We start from the raw sequence: 17,037 nt of genomic DNA, 5'->3' as shown, positions 1-17,037 counted from the left end.
AACAAGTTCTAAACCTCTTATAAGCTACTTTCATTTTAATTTTGGCAGAGGTATTGTAACAAATTATTTTTTGTAACCCATACTAGAGTGTTTCACTGAGGGGAAAGTAGCAATGGAGTTTGGTGAAAAATAAAAATAATTTATTTCTGTTCGCAGTTTAAATAAAATTTATTTGTATTTTAATTCGCAAATTATACTTAATTTAAAATGTTTTGCATAATTTAAAATACAATTTTACACTGTCAATTGAGAAATTATTAAAAATTGAAGTTTCATTTCAATTTAGCACCACACTGGCCTCAAAATTTATGAGTAAAGAAAATAGAAATTCCTCCTGAAAGTCAAATAGCTATATCAACAACCGTAGTTACTTTCTGTAAGAGACAAACCTGTATTATGAGACGCTCAGACTAGATTTTTTTAAAACATTCGATGTCGAAAAACCTGTATTATGACTAAGTTTTCCCAACAGAAAAGTCATTGGGTAATATGTTCACTACTTTTGGTGTATCTTTCTTGTCATACTTTGTCAATCTCTAAAACTATTGCTGAACTCTTCGCTTACAAGGTACCTTCCTGTTTACTTTGGAACCTTTAAAAAAAAACACAACAAGTGATTTTTTCGGCAAAATCAATTTATTTTATTCAAAATAGTCTCCTTCTGCTTCAACACAGCTTCTTGCATGGTCCAAAAGCGAATGATTGTTTTAGCTCGTTGGCTGGTGTGGCCACCAGTATACCAGTGCAAGCCTATTGAATTGCCTCTACGTCTGCTTAACGCTTTCCTTTCATGGGAAGGGCAGTGGTTAATGGCTTAAAAGTGATCAAACAATCGTCCTTCGAATGTTGGATTCTGAGCAATTTTTGGTCGTCAGTCAATTTGTGTAGAACAAACCGTGCAAACACCTTTCGTAAGCCCAAACTATCGGTCAAAATGCCATAAATCGATGTTTTGAAGCTGTTCAATTCCATTTCCATAAATTTCAATGATGATTTCGGCTGAGTTTTGATGAATTCACGCACAGTTTCGATGGAATGTTCGGTGATCACGGATTTTGACTTGCCCACATGTTGATCGTCATTTATGTCCTTACGACCACTTTGAAAACATTGAAACCACTCGTGCACTCTGCTACGGGATAGACAATCATCACCATAAACTTGTTTTATCAATTGAAATGTTTCGGTAAAAGTTTTACCAAATTTAAAACAAAATTTAATGTTGGCTCTTTTTTTCGAAGCTAATTTTCGCACCGATAACACAAACATACTGACACTTAAAATGCAATAACTTCACTTCCAATCAATTAAATGTCATGAAATTCTCACTGGACAAATAAAGATAAAGATAGTAGGAGGCGCTTGATTCAAAAAGTCCTACTTACTTTGGAATGCACCTTCCATATCTCAGTCAATGTTTTCCAAGTTTCATTCTCTTTATGTATGAGTGATGGTATGGCGTTTTCTTTGAAGAATATGAGACAAAATGGGAAGTGCGATTGCTAAGATATGGTCTTGGGCTTGTTTACTGTTTTATATCGGGTAGTCGAAAAAATATCTTCGTATTTTTAACCAAATTTCTACTATCAAACTTGTTCTATGGAAGGCGAAGCCTTTCTTCTTGATCAGTTCTGAACATTGTTTTCGTTTGCTTGCTTTAATCTTATCAGTTGTTGACAGTAAAATGTAGAATCAATCGTTCGACCAGGCTGGAGCAGCTCATAGTGGATGATTCCTTTCTAATCCCACCAAACACTCAGCATAACTTTTCGAGGCGTCAATCCTGGCTTTGTGACCATTTGTTGAGCTTCATCACGCTTGGATCATGATCTTTATGGCACATTATTCTTGTATTTGATCCACTTTCCGGCTCCTGTTATCATTCACTTTAGAAATGATTCGATTTCATTTCGTTTCAGCAAAGAATTGTAAAGTTAATTGGGTCTATTAAATTTTTCACAGACGATTTATGTGGTACTCAGACATCGAGCTACTTTTTTAGCCAGCCTTTTTTAAATGGTTCAAAAGCCGTTGATGATGAATGTTAAGTTCCTTAGCGATGTCATGGCTGCATATGTGACGGTCCTGGTCAATCTTTTCCATAATATCATCGACTTTTTCACCGATAGGTCGACCAGAGCGAGGTGCATCTTTCACATCGAAACTTTCAGAAAAGAAGCGAGCGAACCATTGTTGTGTAAACTTCACAAAATTTCATTGGAAACGAGTTTGAAAAAGTAATTATACTTTTTCTATATCCGAGCTTAAGAATTAGGTAATGAAAAAAACAACGCATCGTCGAAAAAAGGCCCAAAATTAGAGCGCGGAAATAATAAGTCTATTTAAATAAGAATACAAATATTACTGTAAATTTGAATCTTATGCTTTTTTTTAAGATTTTAAAAGGTTCCCCACATTTTTTTTTAACAAAACGTATATCCTCTTTAATTCTGAATATATTTTTTTTTATTTTCTTGAAAACAATTTTGATTGATTGACATAAAAATCATCTTTTACATACATAAAATGGAACGAAGTGATTTTATGTCAATTATTTTTCCATTTATCAATATTTTCCATGTAAAATGGCACTGAAGTTTACAACATAATTTAGCATTTAAATATGTCAGCATGTGCACTTAATGTCGTGAATCCTTTGATTATCTTCCGCCGGCGACTGAAACGCAAACATAGCGTAGTATAAAATCGTTTAAGGCCACATTTACTTAAACATACAAACCCGTAATATAGGCTTACCTACACATACACACACACACACACTAAATCTGTAGATATACATGTATGTGTAATGACAGAGTTATTTTATCGCATGCTTCTCAACCGGAAAGCAAACAGGGAAACGAAAGGATTACCATTTCAACAAACATTCAATAGCTGCACCCTCAGCGCTTGTCTTCTACTAACCACCACCGCGTTGGTAGCGTTCAGTGCTGCGGCAGTGTGCTCTTTGGTGTGCCTGGCATTTGAGCGACTTATCCCTGCCGGCTTCGACTCAAGTCATCTTTGAGCATTTACACCAAATGTCTTTTGCCGCTAAGGATGTATTATACATTTCCGTGTATCCTTTTAAAGCAATTGAGGGCGACAACAACAACGCTCCGTACGACATCGACACTTTCGGCGATCAGCGCCATGAAATACAGCTGTGTGCGCGTATGTATGTAAGTCTATGTGACATTATTTACTTACACAATGAAATAAATATTAAATTACATTTTGTGGCAGCACTTAAATTGCGCTTTTATATCGCCATTTTAAGCACGTTCGTATGTGTTTGTACAACTAATCCAGTAGTTCTTTACTCAGCTATATACATATATCTGCATATAGCTACAAGCAAATGTCTTATTCGATATCAGCATGCAAACTTGTACAAGTACATTAGTTGAGGTATGCATATATATTTCCTTAATGCATTTCCTCATCCGCTGTAATAGGCCTCTCTTACCAAATCGCACAGTTTGTCGTCATTGAATGTTTGTACGCCGCATATTAAGATAACATTAAAGAATCAGCTGGGATATGAGTTGTCTTACATATTTGCTTGGCAGCCCTCATTCCCACCAATTTACATACATATATGTAGGTATTTGAAGTGAAGATGAAGGTTAGGTAGCATTTAAAGTTGATGTATGAGGAGTTTGACATATGAATTCATGTATATAAAAATTAATATCTATCTTTAGCAATGCTGGCCAGATATTCAGAGCCTTAAAGATTTATATTGTATGATACATACAAACCATAAAAATTTGATATTAGAACTCTAGTTAGTTTTTCGCACATTATTTTCATATTTAATTGATTTTTCTTCTCCTGTTACCATTCGCCTCAGAAATTGCTCGATTTGACTCGAATTTTCATCGACCTTCGTTTTGTAGCCTGCCTTTTTAAATGGTTCAAAATCGTTTGATGATGAGTGCGATGTCACGGCTGCTTATGTGTCGGTCCTGGTCAATCTTTACCATAATATCGTCAACTTTTTCACCGATAGGTCGACCAGAGCGAGGTGCATTTTTCACATCGATATTTCCAGAACGGAAGTGATCGAACCATTGTTGTGCTGCACGAACATCGTCTCCGTAAACTTCATTCAAAATATAGTGAATTTCTTTATTATTTTCACTAATTTTTGAACAGCTGCAGAATGATATCAAAATCCGCTTTATACAAGTATATATAGTATAATACAAAAGCAACAATAAAAAAACTTAAAATTTCATATGATTCTGACAGTCTTTGAAGTATAATTTCCATACTAAATTTTTCAATGTATTGCATAAAATCCATTTGAAACATATGTAATAGAAGAAAGCCAAAAGTTGCACAATATTATCACTGCAAATAATAAAAAACAAACAATGCAGCGGCTAAATTTCTAAGCCAGAGTGTCTTTGCTTATGTGAAAAAAATCGCATGAATTATTACGGCATAAAATGAATAGTAGCAGCTTTTAAATTTCGACCTCCAACCTTTTCTCGATCTCTGAAGTTTTTAGTGTTTGCTTTGGCTGACAAAAAGATAGCAAAATATATGTGTTGCTGCATTTGAAACTTAAAAACATACCAAAATCTCTGCTGACAGTTATTTATGGCAGTACCGGTGTGCCAAATTCAAAACGTCTACAAATATATATATAACATGCCAATGTAGATATGTATGTTTTCCATAGAAAAGAAATACAAAAATTTTAGGTCACTACTACCTAACCTCTACAGCACATAACGGCACATAGAATCCTTTCAAACTAAGTGTTATTTTTCTTAAACCACATTCTTAGTTATTGCCTTTTAATTACATCGCTTTCCACATACTGTCCTTCGCTTTGGCTTGAAAGCATTTTTCTCTCTGATTTATCATGTTTAGTTAATGACTATTCTCTGGCCTGCCATGCTGTTGCAAGTACGTACGAAAACATAAAGTGGGTAAACACAGTTATGTTTTCTTTTCTCTCCTTTCGTATATGCACCCTTTCGATATGACCTAAATTCTGCTATCTACGAAATATCAGCCATTCTTCTCTGCCTTTTGCGCGCCAGTCTTTCCATTAAATTTTTTTTCTCCTTTATACCTACATAATATTCCGTAATTTTATATCAATTTTTATTTATTTCACCATTTTCGTAGGCACCTGCCGTTTATACAGCACTCACACTCACTCACACATACACACACAGAGATCTACTGTTATATCAACGGCACTTTTAAAATTTAATTTCCTCAGGTACTCACTTTCATTTTTATTTTATTTTCATACTTTTTCTTGTTTTTACAACAAGCACCTGTGTGTGTACTTGTGCAGGTACATATGTATATAACAGTGTGTGTGCGTGTGTGTTTGTTTGCTCGCCCATATGTAGCTGCATATGCACGTCTGTTTTTGTAGTATTTGAGCTAGCGCTTGTAAACATGCCCATTTCACTTCATTGCAGTTCCGTTAGCGTAGCAATTCTGCTGGCGCTGCACTGTGCTTCTGTGCACTTGTCCATGGCAAGCTATCAGCTTTTGAAGAGCACAAATAACATTTTCTCAATTTCAAATAAAATACTTGCCAACGTCAAGGCACTTTATGCAGCCGTTGATGGCAAGTAGCAGTCGCACACCAAAATGCAAGAGAAGCAACAACAAATATCAAGTAGTGCGAACACCTGCTGGCGGTAACTTACAACGCTGTCACCAGTGTGGTCTTTCCCCACTCCAATTACACCTAACCCGGTGCATCTCTATCGCTGCTCTTCACACTCTCACTTTCTTAGTGCCATAGCCTGCAAGTGGCGCCACTTAGCGATTGCAGTCTCTTGCACTTTCTGATACACACACCCCCACATATTAGATACTTCAATATTTTAGCTGTTAGCACCTGCTAACTTAACAACAACAACAGGAAGTGCTTTAACGTCCAACAACGAATAATGCTTTCAGACGAACAAAGTACTCGTGAGTATGCGGCGAGAGCTATGAAAAATGTGTCACGTGGCTTTCACTTTCTTCATCCCTTCAGGTATAAGTAGGAATTTTGATAGCATCGGGTGTTGTTATCTCATCATATTTAGTAAAAATTCTACAATTCACCAGCTCATTTTACAATGCGAAAATGAGACATATCGGAAAATCATTACCCCGAGTCTAGCTCAGAGACAATTTTAGAATGGGAAAAGTGATATATGTAGAATTATTTACTGTAGAAATAAGAAATATATCGGAACTTTTAAGGTTAGGTTAGAAATTAATAAATTTGATTATTGTCGGAACGGAAAGGCTAGTAAGTTGCAAGAATTTAGTATGAGATATTTGAGAATTTGATTTAGTTCAAATAATTGTCAGTCAAAATTAAATTTCGACGGTTTTTAGGATTACAAAAAGAATTATTAGAAATAAATCACTGGAAATTAATTAAATTATCTACAACTAGCCTATGTATGCTGAATTCAATATTGAATCTGAAATTTAAGAATTAGTGATGAATACAAATTACTGAGGTTCGAACTGCTTCAGAAGCCATTATTTCTTCAGATCTAACCTAAAGCAGCAGTCTTTTTGAACTCAATCTTCCATGCATAAAATGTATACAATTTTCGAGAAATCGATTTTTTTTGTTGCATTACCGGATTGTATGTACTGTAGTAAACATTAACTCGAGCTATGAAATCGAAATTCAAATTATTACGGTCGATACTGCGTTTCTTGTAGAAAGAGAACAGAGTGGGGAATATAGCAACTCCAATCTTTAAACACTTTTCTTAAAATGGTGTTTTTCAAAACAATTTCATCTCTCAAAATAAGAGTTTTGGAGATATTAAATTGGGAACATTTTCAACGTCATTCGCTATGGTGCTATCGAAGCTTTTATTTTTTAACCTTATTACTTTTTTTTACGAAAAATGGGCCGAATTCGATACTTTTTGTTGAAATCGCCCCCAAAATTGGACCGATTAGTTAATTTCAACATAAAAAAATTCGCGAAAATCTGTGATTATTCGATGGTCACTCTGAGACAATCCCTTAACCGTGGAGAAATAATAACTGAAATAAAGCTTAATGTAAAGCAAAAAAAAACTCAATCATACATATATGTATATAAGAAAAAATGGTATTATAGAGTTAAAACATGGAGAATTGTTGGCATTTGCTAACTTAATGATATTCTGGTTCAATGGCTTCATTTCGCACCCCGATCCTATCGATCAAATATGCTTTCCAAACAAACTGTCGAAGTACGTTTAACAGCGTAGACTATTTTTCTGACTTACCTCACAAAAAGTTGACTAATCAAGTAAAATGTCATGGTCATTGGCAGCCCATTTTCTTAAAGGATTTAGTTTTCAAATGATTGTTTAAATAAAGTCAAGGTTTCAGGTATGGTTTGGCTTGTTGTACCATCCTGCTGTACGACTTAGCCCTAAGACGATTGATATTGGTTACCCATAAAGTTACGACCATTACATTGTGGTCGACATCATTGAGAGTGGCATTTTTATTTTAATAAAAACTTGATATGTTATTGTTATATTATTTTAATAACCAAAGATTACCTTAAAATTATGCTGTCGATGTTTTTTAGCGATATTTTGTTTTTGGGGTACCCCTTAACAATGTTCAGCAGTAATCGGCAAGCAAACTGGCACTCTTGCCTTGGTACCGTTTCTCCATACCAGAAATGTCTTGGTGGAACCGTTCCCATGTTCGTCACTTATGGCAGCTAGATTTTCGGGGAAAAATCCAGATGAGAGAGTAGTAAGTAGTTCAGTCACAAGATCTTTGTAATTGTCAGACATTGCAATCCAAAGGCACTCCAGGCACGTATTCCAGTTTCACTGAGCATTTCCTCAAGCGTTTCATCTTTCATTAGTTCTCTTCTATGCGGACCCACAAATATGCCCTCCTTAATTTTTGCTTCACTGACTTTTGGGAATATTTTTTTTTTTAGATACAAGAACCCTCTTCCACTTCTGTCCATTGCCTTAACAAAATTTTCATTAAACTCAATTTAATATGCAAATAGAGAGGTTCACTGGTAGCCTTTTGCTGTTTCGAAGTGAGTGCCTGTAGTACATAATGCCCACTGCTTCTGTACATAATGACAGTCAAAAACGTTTTGCTATCCAAACATAGAACTCGTTACTGATTCGGCCACCGTTAGTCTACTAATAAATTTTGTAAAATACGCTGTTTACCTCAAACAAGCAGGTGGAACCAGTCTAAACCGGATATATCCCTGTATGTATTGTGAAATCTAAAGTCGGCGGTTACAGAATATCTGTGATTGATAGAAAAATTCTGTTTTCAGATTTGACTTCAGGGTATCAGACTGTATTAGAAACATCTAAGACTTTTCAGACATAGTAAAATATTTTTAAAGCCAATACAAAATTGACAGAACTAAAAAATATTAAATGTTTGAATACAAATGCTTGAATGGAGTACCCACCATCCTCCAAGCATCCATACCAACCCATTGATTTAATTAGAGAAGGTCGAAACTCAAGTCACCTACATTTAGTTGCAAACTTTTTGTGTCATTTACCAACAACAGGCAATTTGCGGCAATGGCTGTACAATATGTAACATATCCGACATAATTTCCTTAAACAGATGCAAGCAGTGACGTTGGTCTGTAATCTGCTGTAAAATCCCACATATTTTTTTATTTGTACTTGAGTGTGTATATGTGTATTTAGCAATTAATACACAACAACATCTGCTGTTTATATATATATGCGAAAGTATGAATATGTACATGCATATATTTTATGGTAATTCACATTTTGCTGTGACACCCAGGACGTATGAGTAACATATGGAAAATGTACGATGATTAAGAACCGGAAATGTGGAAATTTGTGTCACATGGCGTTAGTTTATAGTGATTACTCAGTCAAGCCTTTTAAGGATTGTGTATGCTTTGCATGTTTGAGTTAAGTTTTTGCTCACTTTAGGGGTGTTCTTATGTTTTTTGTGATTGTTATGTTATAAAATATTTATAAATTAGTTTAAGCTCACTTGTTTCAACTTGAGTACTAGTTATTAAAGTGCTTATATACTATTATCACTTATATTAAATTTAATCTTTCTTGATTTGAAAATTTAGCTTTGTGTTTGTACTCTCAAATTCATAAAGACTTTCTTGTTTCTCAGTATTCTTTTCGTGTCTTTTCTTAATAGATCAGGGTAGATACTTTTTGAAAAAAAAAAATTCCAGAAATGAATGAGTAGAATGAAACCCATCAGAAATAAAAGATAAAATAACGTTATAAAAAAAATCAGTTCGGCAAAAGGAGGTGCGATTGAAGGGTTAAAAAGGGTTTACTGCAATTTCCAGAAAAATTACGAGTTCTATTGAAAAAATTATGAGTCACATTGTAGATAATGAAAAGATCTATAATTTTTGCATACAAAATTTTTTTACGTTGCCTAAAAATTTTTGTAAAAAATCAAATAGCCCAGTTTTTGGGGGTTTTTATTTTTATCTTGCCCAAAATTGCTTTTTATTTCAGGAAATTTGGTGTAAACTTATCTTTTTATCTTTTTATATTTTTTGTTTTTTTTTTTTTTTAATTCAAAATATTTATTTATTTTTGCGTATAATGCCTCTATAAAAAAATCTTATTTTTAGTCAAAAAATCTCAAGCCTAATAAAGCCTTGGTTCTCTTTCGATATTCACACTAGGTGCGCCTTCAATAGAGCACTATGCTTAACAATAATTTCTATCTTCGTGAATCTTCGCTTTTTAACTATATTTTCTCTGATACTCACACATTCTAATAATATTTGTAACATAATTTTCTACTATGAGTAAGATTCCTTAACTTTGAAGTTTGAAAAAAATTACAGTTTAAAAAATAATAATTATGATCTTGGAAATTAAGAGCACCCCTAACTTCTAATAACGCTAAAATGCGAATTACATTCAGCTGAATGAGTTAAGTTGATGTGTTGTTGTAAACTTGCTAGTTGTTTGAGAATGCCAGAGAAATATATCACAGCAAGCATACACACAAACTCACTACAACAAACACGTGCATGCAAATATAAGTGCTGCGCTACCTACAATTGTTAATTGCCACTGTTTGATGGCAATAGTTGTGCTGAAATGGTTAGCAGCAAAGGAGAGTGCAAAAAAAATAGTTTTAAATGAAAAACTATGTGGAACGTGTGTGCTGCGAAACAAAGCAATAATATGACGAATGACATACACAAGCGGCGACAACTGCCGACGAGCGACGAATAATGATGAGTGCATTTGTAAGTGTCATCTACGCTCTTTGTTTACACACCGACATTTATTATTTGCTGTTATTGTTGTTATTGTTGTTGTTGTGTCACACAACAACAGTAGTTATTTATTTAGTTGAAAGCATAGCAGTGTTGTTGACAAAAATCATTGCAACAAGCACGTCATTGTTGCTACGGTGATGCGTGAGTGAGAGTTTTGTTAGTTTATATTAATTGTATGTGGATTTTACACTTCCGCTAAAACGCTCAAACACACACCGTAGCCGGCGTCCACAACATATAGATAAGCAGGATTTGTACGTGCACAAATAGCAACAGCTAGCGCCCAGACAAACGCTCCTGTTTGTTAGGTTTTATGACTGTAGAGACGATAATGCATATTTGTGTGCCGGTGTGCGTGTGTGTGTGTGACCAGTCGAGTGTGTGCGTTGAAGTGCCTGTCACACGTGTAATCGTAAAAATAAAGTTAATTTGTATGCCTGACTATTCTTGCTACAACTGTGCTATCATATTATATGCCTGCACTTGTGCTGTGTCCAATGTGCCCCTAAAAGCATACTATACAATTTATATGTGCCTGTTATCTGTTTGTGTTTTACTTGAAACTTTATGACATTCTGCAACATTTTATCACTTTTCGGACACAAAACGTATACTTAGCTGCACTATACATATACATTTATACTTATATACGCATATATAAAAATACAGCTCCTAGCATACACACTGTGTATATCTGTGTTGTGTACGCACTTGTTTTTGCGTGAAATTGCTTTGCGGATGTGAGCTATGTATGTACAAGGTGTCAGAAGCGTTGTTAACACGTCTATTTTTGTACAAACACACATACAATGGCATACACTTGTAGTTCCATGGTTGTATGGCACAGCTGTCACGCGTTTCCGTTGAAATTCTGTTGCAACAGTATGTACCGCAATTTCATTTATACAGTAAAGCAGCTGCTTGGTGTGTCACGCATGCAGATTAAATTGTTTAAAGTAATACAGTTAAGCGAAAATGAAAATTTACCGACATTCAGTTGAACAAATGTTATTGAAATAAAATTGGCAAAGGAAGTATGTACATATGTATATCCTGAATTGCGGGCAAAATACGATACTCACATATGAAACAACAATTCAAGGTATGAACAATAATCAAGAAAGTCGTAGATGACATAAAACTTTCGACAACTGGTTAAATTAGAAGAGAAAAAAAACACAAATTCTTTAAAGAAATGCATGAAAGACCTTTTGAAACCCACACATATTTTAACACGGAATTCTATAAATTATATCCCTATATCTCTCTCAGCTACTGAAAGTTTCGTGATCAGAAATCTTCGAATTGTATAATAGTGTTCTTATCAAACGTTGTTTCACACAAAAACACAGAAACTTTACATTTAATGGGAAATGTTTGTTATCGTTCGAAAAATCATCTTTTACCATTTATTTTAAGACAACTATTTTTTGAAATGTTGGTCACGGTTGCACCTCATATAGTCCATCCGTTACAGAATTTATTCGCGTACCTCTACTCTAACGAACGCTGCATTTTCGGATTGCGCCACTCACAGAAACACGTCACGCAAAAATGTTTGTTCTGACTCTTCAGGTGCTCGGAAACAACTGACCAGCAGCTCGTTCGTTAGCTAGGAACGCCCTCTACCGAATTCAATCAGTGTACGCACTCTCTGAAATACAGTCGCGATGGAATAAAATCAGTCCCATTACTTTCCAGACAAACCATGTATTCTAAAATTATATTTTTCTTCCATTGCATATCTCAATATTAGAACCACTGCGTCGTGGAGTCTACTCTTGGTGGCTTTTTTCTGTATATAATATATGCGAACGATATGTGGACGCGTGAAATCACTGGATATCAGACGCAATAAGCTTTTTAATAGATAGGTTAGAGGGAGAAATTTTCTGTATGGAGTTCTCTATCGAGCTTAGTTTTAAGCTAACTGCAGTGGCTACCATTAAGGTAACTGTAGACATATTGCTCTAAAGCTGCAAGGAGCATGAGCACAGAAAATCGGGTATTTTTGTCCCAACTACTTCGCATTAGGATTGCCCTCTTTCGTTCTAATGCTAGACTAATAAACCTCACGTAGCGCAACAGACATTCGTTTATGACCTGGAGTAGAACATAGGAACTCACTTAGCTACCTGCTCTTATATGGTTCATCTTGTCATAATCGTAGGAGTTATTGCTGGACCTTGTCCAATCATGCGGTAAGACTAATACTCTTATCGAACAAAAACTGTCTATCTCTTCACTGAGACTACATTTGTGAAATTAAAACATTTTCGCATACTTTCGGCGAATCAAGAAAGCCGCAACCGATATTAGCCACCTCAACAAATTTGTGATAGATTGAAACCGCTTTGTCCATTAACGAGGGTTTTTATGATCGATATAAAGCTAGCTCTGAGTATTACAACGGACTGGAGTTCCAAGCTGGTCAAGTGAGATCCCTTTAGACGTTTTTCACAGGGTCGACCTTAAACTTAACGTAACCTATATAAAGAACTAAATCCAGGCAATTAAAAAACTAAACTGGTCACAATTGTGTTTAAATTTTTTTTCAGAAGAGTTGGTGAACTGACTTGAGTAAAATATTTTCAGGGTTATAATTATATTATATTAATTCTATTTTTAGTTTTTTTCCCCACTTTTTGATTAATTTCTTTTTTATTTCAATAGAAAATCCTTGTGACATTGTACAGTCTTGTTTAGAAAGCTTAAGTTAGGTTTTGAGTTCTTCAATCACACAAATTCTACTTGATTGCAATGAGATCACATTCTAGTCACCGAAAGAGTCCTTCAAGAATATTTCTATGCCTTTATTAGAAATCTCTAAATAACAAATATAAAATACAGAACATCAATAATAAAGTGGCCACAATATCATACTGTCCTTGTTCGAAAAAAATACATTTTTCCTATTGAATTTTTAAAACAAAGCCACTTCCACGACCTTGAGTACCCAAAAATACACATAGCACATAGGAGAAATGTACACAACAGAATCTACACATGCAAGTATGCATGGCTGTGTTGTCAGCTTTTGAAACAGTCATTCATTGTAATCTGCTTAAAAATTCAACTGACAACATCAGTCAGCGCATACTAATAAATCATAACCGAATTCTTGTTTTTTTTGGACGCCCACTAAGTTAAACGCTTAAACAAAGACCCAAAATAAAAGCGTAGAATCAACAAACACTTGCAAAAAAGATGAATATATGCAGCTATATAAATCAGTGGAGGGATGTGGATATTTAGCAGCACAATGCGCGTTGCACATACACATAGAAAGTAACGGTAACATATGAATCCACAAAATATTCTGCTCAACTATGTCATGCATGTGAGCAAACCCCGCTCTCCTCTTTGCAGCAAGTAAAAAGGTATAAAAAGCATAAGAGGAAAGGCATGACAACCCAGAAAGAAAAAGATGTTACCTCTTTCTCTTTTTTGGTGCTATTGAGTACTCTGCGGATTTGTGGTAGTCAGACCTTGTATAATCAGTAGTGGAGAGCAAAATCAGTGATAGTGATTCCAAGATAATACTTTCTAAAATACAATATTATGAGAAGCTAGTTGACATTTTCGGCTGGGTTGCGGCTATGGTTGTGAATATGCGTTTCTACAAGGATACCTATCAGTGGCTTGCGGGAAGTGTGTGTGTGTGAAATGCCACTAAGCCTCTTCACCTCGGCCCAGCTCTGCTGCTTTGACTAATTTTTTCACTTGTCGCCGTGTGATAAATTGTATAAACATATGTATGCCAAAAACATAGTGTGTGTTGCCAGCGCATGGTGTGTTGTGGGGCAAGTGTGGCAGACAGCGTTTGCAACTGAAACGTTTGCCGCTTTGCGCATACAAAAAAGGACATTAAAATTTTCTTTGTAACCGGAGAGTTTTTCGACACTGTCTAGTGCATAGTAAATTTCGGCTGCTTTCAACTTTTGCTCCTCCACTCCACTCCGCTGCTTCAGCTTGTGAATATGTCACGCACACTACTGGTGTATGGGTGCATACGCTTAATACCGTTAGAGTGGTTCGTTTGAAGTACAAATGCTGAAATGTTAGTTTGTGAAGAAGGATCTGGCGTCGGATTACAGATCTCAAGTGCATACATAAACACCCAGAGACTTTTGTGTAATGCAGCTGCCGCTGGAACGCTCGAAACTTTGCATGACTGTGTCTCTCTCACAAAGCCTCAGTTTTTTTGTTTGTTTATGTTGGTGGCAAAAATTGAATTGTTTTCTTTTATGCACATAACTGATGAAAAAGTTGCCGAAACTCACACATATTGTTTTATTTTTAAACTGACTACAGCAACTGTGTTTGTTGGAAGCTATCACGCGCAGCTTTTTTGACTTCCAGAAAAAAAAATTTGGTTATTAATGTTCCTCAGTTTTAAGGCAGCAATTTATCAAACTTTTTAGCGCACCTAAGAATTATGCAATGGGGTGCAATAAATGCACAGGCCTATATGATAGGCTGATGAAATTTGCATACGGTGGCAATATTTATTTGGAAAAATTTTGGAAATTCCACTTTTTTGTTGACAGTTTTTATTTTTTATCTGATTTGAGTTTTCTATTGGAGTATGGCAGCTAAGATTACGAAGCACATTCAGTCATAATTTTTTCATTGTGTTAATTATGTCGCTCTTAAATTGCTACAAAGTGTAGTTTGTATTCTTTCTTATGCCGAACTCAACTGGCGAGCTTAATGTTTTTGCGTGTCGGTCTGAATGTACGTCCTTCCACGGCTGGAGGAGCTTGGCAGTTCGGAAATTACTCTCTGGCGGAGTTACTTTTCGGACAGAAAGGCTTCTCTGATGGAATGAATGGGAGTATGGAGATTGGAGTAGATCGAGGCTGCGAGCAGGTTCCGTATGTGGTCTTATCTGTGGTTGTGCGTATGCGGACGACCATCTTTTTCTGGTCGAAGGTCGCTCACGCTCTGAGCTAGAGCGGGCGGGAGGACATCTTTTAGCGATTGTAAGTACATGGGGTTTAGGTGTTGGATCGAACATATCGCTGGAGAAAACGGTAACAATGCTGCTTAAAGGCGAATGTGAAAAAGGGACTGCAGGCAACCGTGGGTAAAATACGACGCATTTTGGGGATGATTCGGATCTCGGACGTCATGCACCATATATCGTAGCTTGTTTGTGACCTATACCACTTATGGAGCCGCTTTATGGTGGGAAGCAGTTACGACAGTCTTGGGGTCCCAAAACTCCCGTCGAATCAGCGTTGTATGATGCTTGCTTGTTTGTCTATATGTCGCAGCGTCTCAACGGATGCTATGAAGATTCTGTTATGTATCATTGCTGCGAAATATTTCTGATGATGATGTCGAGAGAGAGGGATATCTAGGGAGCAGGAGGCTTCTATAGGATAGAGTCAGGCGTAGGCGGCAAACCGTTGGTCCTAACGGCCGAGTGACGTATGAATACATTCGAGACGTTAGTTTTTTTGAGGGTAACCGAAACTTTAGATTTTCTATGAGTCTGGGTTTTCTGCCAATGAGAGATTGACCTCGTAATGCATTTCTGCATCAGAGCGACCTATCTGATAGGTCGGGTTCTTTTTGGGAAGCGGGCGTAGTGGAAAAGGTGCATACAATTGCAGAATATCCGATGCACTCGGACATTAGGGATATTTGTGGTATGGAGATTAGCTGGACCGATGGACGTTAAGATGTCAGTGGTATGACCTCTACTAGTCGAAATGCCGAGCAGTTAGGGTCGTTTGCGCGTGACTTGTTTAGGCGGCCAAAGCATTTAACTGGGAATTACGGTTAGTTTTTGTAAGAGTGGTGTGTTTATGTGATTTGTGTTTGGGGACCAACCCTTGATCACCAGTCCAGAGCAGTAGGGAAGCTGAACTTGTATTAGTTTCGGCAACGAGGTCTTGTCGGAGACTTAGTTCTAATACCTGCATGCTTCTGCGGACTGACCCCTCGATAGGTGATTAAAATCCGAATGCACTTTGTTAGTTGAAAGTGGAGTTTCATTGCAACCGGGTGCAGGACCCAAAATATGGCAGAGGTTCTGGACGGCCCTCGGACCCTACCGAGGTGTTTAGTTAGTTATTTATTTAGTGCATCCATTCCACATTGCTAATAGGTACTGTAAGTCCGCTGAGCTAGGGTAAGGCTGTCACCAGCAGGTACCCACTTTGAACACTCCGTCCAAGTGACCATCGGTCTGTATATATGCGGACTAGTCCCTCAGTTTTTGAGATATGGATCTTTTCCCATCTTTTCTCTCCAAGAAACTGCTCATTTTTCAGAACACCCGATATCGGCCTCAACATCATATATGTAGCTGCTATATAAGCTCAACCATTGGAAAAAATGGTTGTATGGCGAGATGCTTTCACCAAATTTAACAGTTAACTTAAATTCTATATCTTATTATTTATCGGACAAAATTTTATAGGAGAAAGATAGTGGTTATGTAAAGCACGTAATTTTTAACGAGATAAGGCATCTTTTTTCCCCAAAGATTATAAAATGATTGGCCGTCGGTGAAGGTCGAGAAATGCTTTAACAGCCGTTGTTATTGTGGGATTACATGGGCGCAGGAGAAATTCCCTAAAAAACTGTGTGCAGTGCTGCCTAATTTCTAGTAGTTTAACGGGTAAGAATTTGAGTTCATTGCGGTTATATTATTCCAACTATTGTATGGGACTCAATGGTTTTCCTTTATACTTATGTAAATGGTTATGGCCAGTCGTAGTGACCTC

General features: G+C 36.3%; 1 protein-coding gene across 6 annotated transcripts in view; it reads left to right on the top strand.

Moving 5' to 3' along the window:
• LOC105227269 (zwei Ig domain protein zig-8) overlaps positions 1-17,037 on the top strand; it is a 446,139-nt gene that overhangs the window by 287,260 nt on the left and 141,842 nt on the right. The gene's annotated exons all lie outside the window — the stretch shown is intronic.

This window comes from Bactrocera dorsalis, chromosome 4 (genome assembly GCF_023373825.1).
Source record: "Bactrocera dorsalis isolate Fly_Bdor chromosome 4, ASM2337382v1, whole genome shotgun sequence".
Taxonomy (NCBI): Eukaryota; Metazoa; Arthropoda; class Insecta; order Diptera; family Tephritidae; genus Bactrocera; species Bactrocera dorsalis.
This window is presented reverse-complemented; position numbering and strand designations above follow the sequence as displayed.